Here is a 9935-nt window from a genome sequence, read left to right as displayed (position 1 = left end):
ATATATATATATTGGGCATAACAAGCATCAAATATGGTGTGCAAGAGAGGTGACTGCACTGGTATGGTCGTGTGTTACGTATAAATGAAGACAGCTGTGTGAGGAAGTGCCACTCCCTAACTGTAGAAGGAACCTGTGGAAGACATGAAATGAGGTGGTGAAGCATGACCAAACACTGGGCCTCATTGAGGCAATGACAGGAGACTGGGACCTTTGGAGATATGCTGTGATTGAAAAGACCCAGTAACTAAAGTGAGATTGCAGCCAAGCATTTCCGGCCCGGTTAAGAATAGCCCTGCTGTTTTGGGTGATATGATATGCTTGAAAAGACCTGTTGAGTCAAGTAAAACCAATATCATATCTGTGGCCAGTGCCTCCTGGCTTCCATGCAGGTGGCATGTAAAAAGCACCATCCGAACGTGATTAATGCCAGGCTTGCCTGACTGGCTCCTGTGCCAGTGGCATGTAAAAAGCACCCACTACACTCTCGGAGTAGTTGGTGTTAGGAAGGGCATCCAGCTGTAGAAACATTACCAGACCAAACTGGAACCTGGTGCAGCCACTGGCTCTCCAGACCTCAGTCAAACTGTCCAACCTATGCCAGCATGGAAAACAGACTTTAAACGATGATGATGATGATGATGATATATATACAAATGTGTGTGTCTAGTAAAATCCATGAAAAGTGTGGTGTGAACTTGCCAGGTGAAGTGGAAAATCTAACAAGTCAGAGTCATTCTTCAGGAAAAAATTGAATGAAAAGAAATTAATGATGAGAAATTAATGAGAGACAGCTGAGTTTTCTATCCTCTCTAAGTTACAAAAAAAAACTGGCTGCAGCTGATAAGGAACACAAGATCACTTCATGTATAAGCTTTGTACATAAACAAGAAATGGTAGGAGAAAGAGTTTCAGAAGGTAGTAGATAAAAAGTATGGAATGAGGCAGAAGGTAAGAAGAATGGAAGCTGACAAAGGCAAAATTGAGAGAACGTTTCATAATTGAACTTGGCACCATGTCACAGACAGGTTTAAATGAATGTTTTTTTTCTTTCTGTACCTCGTCTTAGTTCATTAAACCGTTTCTCACCCTCCAACTTCCTTTCACCTCATCTTTTCCCTTTACCTCACACTCAGCTTTGCCTACTTAGTCACTGGTGTGGGTGTGTGACAAGAAGTTTGTTTCCCAACCATATGGTTCTGGGTTCAGTCCCACTACATGGCACACCTTGGGTGAGTGTCTTCTACTATAGCCTTGGGCCGACTAAATCCTTGTGAGTGGATTTGGTAGATAGAAACTAAAAGAAGCCTATCGTGTGTGTGTGTGTCTTTGTGTCTATGTTGTCCCACCACCACCACCACTTGACAACCGATGTTGGTGTGTTTACATCTTCAGTTCAGCAAAATTGGGTGATAGAATAGGTACCAGGCTTTAAAAAGAGATACGTACTGAGGTCAATAAATTCAGGATGGTGCCCCAGCATGGCCACAGTCTAATGACTGAAACAAGTAAAATGAAAAAAAAAACAAGAATATTTCTCTTCATTCCATTCCTCTTTCTTTGTACTTTTTGTTCACATATGCAGTTCATGTAGTCCTGCATTCTTTATCAGTTGAAGCCAGTTTTTTTTTAATTGGAGGATGTAAAACTCTGCTGTCTTATATTTATTTTTCCTCTTCCAACTTTTCCTTGATGTAGGGCACTGTTCAATACATATTTTCTACTCCCTATGGCAAGTTCACTGTTAGCTTTTTGAATAAGATTGATTGATAGATAGAAACTGGAAGAAGCCTGTCATATATATATCCATATAAATGTATGAGTGTTTTGTTTTTTTTGTGACAACACATGGCTTAGTGGTAAGGGCATTTCACTCATGATCATAAGGTTATGAGTTCGATTCCCAGCAGCATGTTGTGTCTTTGAGCAGGACACTTTATTTCACATTACTCCAGTCCAATTAGGTAGCAAAAGTGAATAGCACTTGTATTTCAAAAGGCATCCAGCCATAAAAACCATGCTAAAACAGACACAGAAGTCTGGTGTAGTCTTCTGCCTGGTCAGCTCCTGCCAAACCGTCCAACCCATGCCAGCATAGAAGGTGGATGTTAAGCGATGATGATAATGATAATGATGTCGTCAATGATGATGATATATATATATGATAATACATATACGTTCATGATGACATCAAGAGATTGTACTCAGTATCATAGTAGATATTCATAATATATTTATTTTCAATGAGTCAGATTCTTTCAGTTGTATGCAAACAGTACCATCAGGCAAGTTATGACTAAAGACATGTATTTATATGTGCGTGTGTGATTTCTCTCAAAGGGTGAGAAAAGGGATGTTGGTGAGGAAAAGGAAGAAAAGAAACAAAAGGAGGAAAGAAGAGGAAATGCTTTGTGGGCAGGAGTTAATTTAATTAAAATATTCAATAAAAATATATGAAATATACAGATGATTAGAAGACAATGAGATGAGATTGTATCAGGTGAATAAATGGTGAAACATGACAGCTGAAGGAATTTGTAAAATAAATAAATGAATGGATAAATAAATTAAAAGGGATGAATTAAATGTAGATGGATTGAACTAATAAATAAATGAAAAAAAATATTAATTAAAAGATGTTAATCGAAAAGGTACACTTGATGAGGTTTGACCTTTAATTACTGTTCATTCACCGCATGGATTCCAGATTCGGAAAATTGACAGTATTATAAATATGAATAAGTGATGGTAGTTAGTTGTAGATGATAATGATTATGATGATGATGAGAATGATGATAATGAGGAGGAGGAGACGGCAGAGGAGGGGATGTGGAGGAGGGTGATGATGACTAGTAGTTGTGTTAGGACTGATGATGATGAAGATGATGATGATGATGATGATGATGATAATAATAATAATAATGATGATGATGATGATGATGATGATGATGATGATGATGATGATGATGATGATATTGATTTCTTTCATTTGCCACCAGAGTAACAGATGAGAGACAACCACAAAGGCTTACATAACTTGCAGGGATTTACATATAACATCTAATTAAAGAAAAGGAAGTGCAATACAGGTGTACATAGCATACAAAATTGATGATAAAACAGTACTCCTGATACAGGTAGATCTCTGTCTAAGACCAATCCCAAAACCCCAAAAGTCCAAGATCACTCTGAACACCAAGGGGCAAATACCCTCAACAATCATTCTCTGACCTAGGCTTAGATAGGTTTCATCCATTCTTGCCATTTTTGCTACTCTCAGCTAGCTTTCAAAGACAAAATAAAAACACACACAAACACACTTGTGAACTGCTTCTTTTTCAAGTGAAACTTAAAAATGTCAATAAGGACTTCCTCAAATAGGAAAAGTTTGTCCTCAGACCTTTGAAACTTGTCCACAACACAACAGTCACTGGGCAGAGGAAAACTAACTTCTCTGCCTAGTTAAAGGAGTCAAAGAGCAATTATCATGAACGACTTGACTCATAGCCAAATGCACCCTACACATAACAGGGGCTGTTCAATATGATTCCACAAGTCAATAATTCTTTGACACGGACTGAGTGCATGCAGAACGGTGTTGTCACTCTGTGTGTATCCCTGACAAGTTTGTCTGACAGCACTTCTGTGCCTGCAGACTTAATCCTTTACTGGAAGCACTCCACCAGTAACACTGCCAGGTTAGGTATTTCTGAAAGTTTCCCATTAGAATCTCCAGCCTGGATGTTCTCTGAAAACAGACAAACAAGTTCATTCTCATTGACACCTAGAGTATCGCCTAGAATATCCTCAGTCTTCCCTTTCACTAACTCTCTATGGATTCCTGGCTTGGAACTTGCACCAATCTCAGTGGGCATCTAACAATGTTCTAGGTGCCATGCATCCTGTTTTGGTCTTTCCTTCACCCAGGATTGTACCACTGTCAAGAAGATTGAGTTGTAGAAAGATGTGCTTCACAAACAAGGACTATACTGGCTTACCATCTAGGAATCTCTGCAGATGGGGCAATCAGAATTCATGCCTGTACCCCAGGAGCAACAGCATGCCAAGCCCACCACACCAAAAAAGGTGGCACCAAATGGACTGCCTGACCAGAGATACACATCCCTTCCACAAAAAGCTGAAGATCAGGTGCTCCAGTTTTTCTAGACAGAGACTGGAGCAAGGTACAACAGTGAGGCAATACAAGCATTCACCACTCTTGCACAAACTTTCAGGGATAGCTTTCTTTAAGGAGACTGGTCACCTTGCTTTTCTCCTCATCCTAGTTCTGCTTTGTCTGAAGGTTTGGACCATACAGACTACCAAGCAATTTAACTGGTCCATTGATCCAGCACCCTACAACACCACCCAACGGCATGGACTTGCCTCTCTAGGTACCAAGAAACGAACCCACCAACTTGTATCGATTTATTTCGGCTCAAAACACTGGCTTGTATTCCTTCAACATAGGGTCAACCGCCCACTCCTGTGACATTTGACACCATGGCAGTGACATAATCCTCATTCACTGTAATGGTTCAAAGGGGAAACTCCTCAACAGCTCCAGCTTCTGCAGCAGTGGCTTGGGAGCTAGCATGTACAGAAGTGAAGAGGGGCATCCATGACAGACTGAGTAAGTTCCAAGAGGTGGCTATTTATCTTAACTACCAAGGCAGAGCTATTGTAACTAGCAGCTGTCTAGCTTTTGAAAATGCAAAACTAGATACAGCTTACTGATAATGGTGGTTGATTTGTTGAACATATTAGAGTGGTGTAAATTGATTAGGGCCCCACCAAAGCTAGTTTGATTTCCCACCCTTTCTATGATGTATCACATGTAATGGAGATTGTGTATAAATGTGCTTGAGATTGCATGTGTCTGCACTTCCCAAATGAAAACTCTGGCTACAATTTCCAGTTTCTTTGCCAATACCTTGGCCAAAATCTTAAACTCTGTGTTTAGCAGAGTTATGGGCTGGAAGTTGTCGATTGCAACCTACTTGTCAATTACTTTCTCAGCAGTATTACCATGACCCAGCTCAAAAATATAGGAGTTCCCCAAGGACTTGCAGTAGATTTCTGTCGAGATGTCACCAAAGAATTGTGGCATGTATGAGTAAAATTCTAAATGCAAATCATCCAACCTGGGTGATTTGCACCTTAAGCAACTTCTCATCACCTTCAAAATTTCAGCTGCTGTTATATGTCTTTCAAAACCCATTGTGTCTTACACCAAGATCAGCAGTAGGTAGTCAAGGTATGAACTGAAGTCCACTACCACCTCCAACTCACCACCAGCCCCCAAAATTTGAGTTAAATGATGCTGGAAAGTAGAACACATTTGTTCGGGGCTATGTCAAAGACCTGAATGTGGTTCTGTTTCCACGTTATGCCTCCTCCTCCAGGTTTATTGAACAGCTTTCTTGCTTTCATGCTTTAGTGTCCAAGCACTGACAGCACAGTATTTGGTTCCGTGTTGAAGAAATGGGCAAGGGCCATTCATGACACTAGTATGTCAGTTGCAATGCCTTTTCTTCATTGCTAAGTAAATTCTCCTCCAGTCTGCTTCTCTTTATTGCTATACCCTTGCTAAATGCTAAATGCTAAATGCTTTTGTTTGAGATTCAATTGCCACATCATTTGCTTCTTAACTTTCTCATCAATCTCATCTCATTAGTTTTTACCTGCAGGTAAGGACACCTTAGTCAACAATGCAGATCACATATTTGTGGTCTGTATAACCAACCAGTTTAGACCGTGAACACCTAATGCTGTCCTTATCCACTAGCCTGATGAAAACACTATCAAGATATCATCTGGATGACCTGCAATGTGCCACACTGGTACATAGAGAAATCTTGTTGGTATCCACCGGACAGTCAAAAACATCCAAACTGGGGATTGAGACTTATGCATCTCCTTCTCTTATGTACTAGTCCTACACAATGCCATCATGCTTCAAAAAATACAGCTTCAGTCCCTACTAGTATTGAAGAGTGATACATTCCAAGGAAAGTTTCTAGACACCTGGAAAATTCAAAATGACATGCTGCAATCAAAGCATAAGCAGTCACCTATCTAAAGGCACCACTTTCTCTGCTATTCACTCCTCGATCATAAGTTTGCTTGTATTTCAAGATTCAAGGATTTCCAGATCAGCACTGCCACTCTATCACCTGATTCTGACAGATTACAGGATGAGAAAATCTTGTAAACATCAAAAATGCCAGGGTATGTGCTCCAGAAATTCTTGTCTCACTAATAGTAGATACATCTATATCTATCTACCAAAGGTCATTGAGCAAGTTACATCACTTCCAAACTGAATTCAGGTCCCAAATATTTACACAACCTACTCTAAGAGTAGCCATTTAGGTCAGAGAAAAGGAAGTGAAGAGGTTAATTACCTCTGTCTTTGAGGATACCAGCTAATCTGGTCTTCCTTATTTTGTTGGCTGAGGGGAAGCAGAGAAAGACATTTACTAAACTCTTAAATGGGTTCCAGTGAATGTAGAGCCTAGTGACTAGCTGTCTTCTAGAAATACAATGTTGTATGCTTAGTTGTTATTGTTACCTGTTTTTTTTGCTGCTGCTGCTGCTGCTGCTATCACCATCCTTCTTTCATTATTTTTGTTTTTATTGTCATCACTGCTGCTGCTGTCGCTGTTCATGCTGTTGTTACTGTTGCTCTTGTCATCTGCTTAGTGATCAAATGATACAGATTTGTTTCAGTGACAATGCTGCATGGTGTCTCTCTCTCTCTCTCTCTCTCTCTCTCTCTCTCTCTCTCTCTCTCTCTCTCCCTTATAATGTCAGTGTCATTCTCTTCCAGTTGTCTCCCCCTTTCTAATTGCTGTACTTTCTTCTCTCAACTGAATCCATAATGGAAATCTGAAAGGTAAACAAAGTTTTCCAACTGATACAAAATTTATATTAAAAAAAACACCCCAATAAATTAGGGGACTATATCCAAAAAAAAGAACTCCCCAACAGTTAGCAGATCATTTCCTCTTCACAATCATACAAAAATCAGTAGTAGACATTAAAATTTAGGGTGTAAATGTAAATCAGTTGACAAATTTTCCAGAGGTGAAGCTAAAATTGTTTTGCCAGGATGCTAGCCACCATAATAATAGTAATAATGATACTCTCTTGAACTCTTTTGGAGTCGAAGATATATAGGATAATACATAGGCAAAAGAACAGTAGATATTTACATAGATACATGTAAACAATAAAAACAATAACAGTTAAAGAGAAATTTATACATACAAATTTCCCAAATAGAAGTATGGTAGGAAACTTTCACAGATCCTAGGCTACCCTAAACACCAAGAGCACCAGTAGGAGGAACCTCTCTTTCATCCATACTCCCCAATTTGCAGGCACCAACTTAGTGTAGGCCCACTCCTTTGAACTATCCTTGCTATATTCACCCACCTTTCAACAAATTTACCTCTCAACCCTCACTCTCCTTTTCAGATGAGACTTAGGAAAGTCAATGGGGACTCAGCTGAAGAGGAAAGTGTCTCTCTTCAGTCCTATCAGTCTCATCCACCACATAACTGCTTTTGCCATAGTCACTAGATAGAAGAAAATTGCCTTTCCTTGCCAGTCAAACAAAGGAGTCAGATATTCCCAGTGGAGTCAGCCAACAGCAAGATCTGTCCTACATGCAGCAGCAAGTGTGTAACATAACCCCACATGTGAACAATGTTCAGAAATTGCACAAGCACATGCAGGGCAGTTTTGTTATTCTGTGCACATCTTAGACAAGCACAATTCTCTTCATTAACATACCTGTAGAGTTTATTGAGAACTGGCAATATTCTCAGTAGCAATGCCAGGTCAGAGATTTCTGGAAATTATCCATGGACCCAGCCTAAAAGTCCTCCAGAACAGACCAACCAGCTAATTCCCAAGGATGTCACTGCTCATTTCATCACTAATCCATTATAGAACACTAGCGGAACTTCCAGTGACCACATTGTCAGCAGAGGCCTGTGAGTCTCTGACTAGTCTCTTGGTCCTATATATCTAGTCTCCTGAGATCTAGGACTGCAGTTCTGTCAAAAAAACAAGCTGTGAGAAAGTAAGTTCTTTCAGTCCTTTACTAGGAGAGACAGATAACCTTGCTCATCACCTCACTTGAGTTGACTACTAGAAGGTTTAAACCAAACCAGACTCCAATCAGTTTAACCCATCCATTTGTCCAGTACCCCACAGCATTGTAGGATGACATAGACTTCCCTTTCCAGGTATTGAACTATTGGCCCACTGACTTTTCATGATTAATTTTTTCACTTGTCATTCCCTGAGAATACTGTCAATCACCTCAATGTGTTTAATTTACCAGCACTACTCTCCCGCAACCTTGTTCATGCTGGTATTCCACAAAACCTCTTACCTCTGTGGTAGTGGCTCAAGTGCCAGCACATACAGAAGTGGAGAAAGAAAGCATCATTGGTGGACAAAACACAAGATATTGAATAGTTTTGATACAGGGTCATTTACTTTAACCTCCGAGCATATGTCACTATACATTGCAGTGATTCAACCTCTGAAGATGGGAGCAAAATGAACTATAGTGAAGGTAGCTGGTAAGTATTAATAGTTGGCCTTATTGAAAGCTTTTGACTAACCTAAATTGATCAGGGCCAGATTCTTTATCCGTTCTTTCTATGATATCTCACATGAGGTGGAGATTGTTGTAGATAGATCTGTTTGGGATGGCATATGTCTGTACTTTACCTACTAGATTATTGATGACAAGTGCCAACTCTTAGCTAATACCTTGGCTAAAATCTCTGCATTTAGCTGAATTACAGGCCTGAAGTTGTTAAAAATCACCTCCATTGTTTGAGTCCTTTCTCAGCAGCAACACTATACCTAGTTTTGCAGCTCTGGAAATTCTCCTGTTCTGATGCCAGTTGCAGTAGACATTTGCTGAAACATAACCAACTAAGTTTGGTGCATATAAATATAATGCTCATAGTGCAGTCCATCCACCAACAGCAATTGCTTCAGGCAGCCAACCATTGCTTCTTATATTTCCTCAGCAGTTATCATCCTTTCACAGTAAGTAGTCTGCTTCCTCATTTGAGAGCATCACAACAGGCCATCAGAATAGAGGCTAAAATGGATCAATGTCTCCAACCTGTCCGGAAGAATTTAGTTACATGTCACTGAAAAAGTCACACATCTGCTTGGAATCAAGTAGCACGTAGCCCTCCTGGTACATCAAACACTGAAAGATGGCTTGGTTGCCATGTTATGCTTTCACTATCTGAACCCATTGAATAGTTTTTGTTACCTCATGCTTGAGAGAACATGCCCCAACACTGACAACATGTGCCTACATTTCTTGTTGAATATATATCTAACTGAAGACACACACACACACACAGAGTCTTAATCTGGCATATGATACAGCTGGTGTAGACCTGTGCTCAAATCCAGCATGTAGTTGAAGAGAAACACACACTAAGACACAGATATACGCTATATATATTCTTTTTTTTTATTCTTTTTATTTCTTTCAGTCATTTGACTGTGCCCATGCTGGACCACTGCCTTTACTCCAACAAATCGACCCCAGGACTTATTCTTTGTAAGCCTAATACTTATTCTATTGGACTCTTTGCCAAACTGCTAAGTTATGGGGATGTAAACTCACCAAAATCGGTTGTCAAGCAATGGTAAGGGGACAAACACAGACACACAAACATTTATACACACACACACATGCACATATATATATACAACGGGCTTCTTTCATTTTCCATCTACCAAATCCACTCATAAGGATTTGGATGGCCCGAGACTATAGTAGAAGACACTTACCCAAAGTGCCACACAGTGGAACTGAACTTGGAACCATGCGGTTGGTAAACAAGTTACTTACCACACAGCCACTGCTGCACCTATATATATAT

This window comes from Octopus bimaculoides, chromosome 5 (genome assembly GCF_001194135.2).
Source record: "Octopus bimaculoides isolate UCB-OBI-ISO-001 chromosome 5, ASM119413v2, whole genome shotgun sequence".
Classification (NCBI taxonomy): Eukaryota; Metazoa; Mollusca; class Cephalopoda; order Octopoda; family Octopodidae; genus Octopus; species Octopus bimaculoides.
This window is presented reverse-complemented; position numbering follows the sequence as displayed.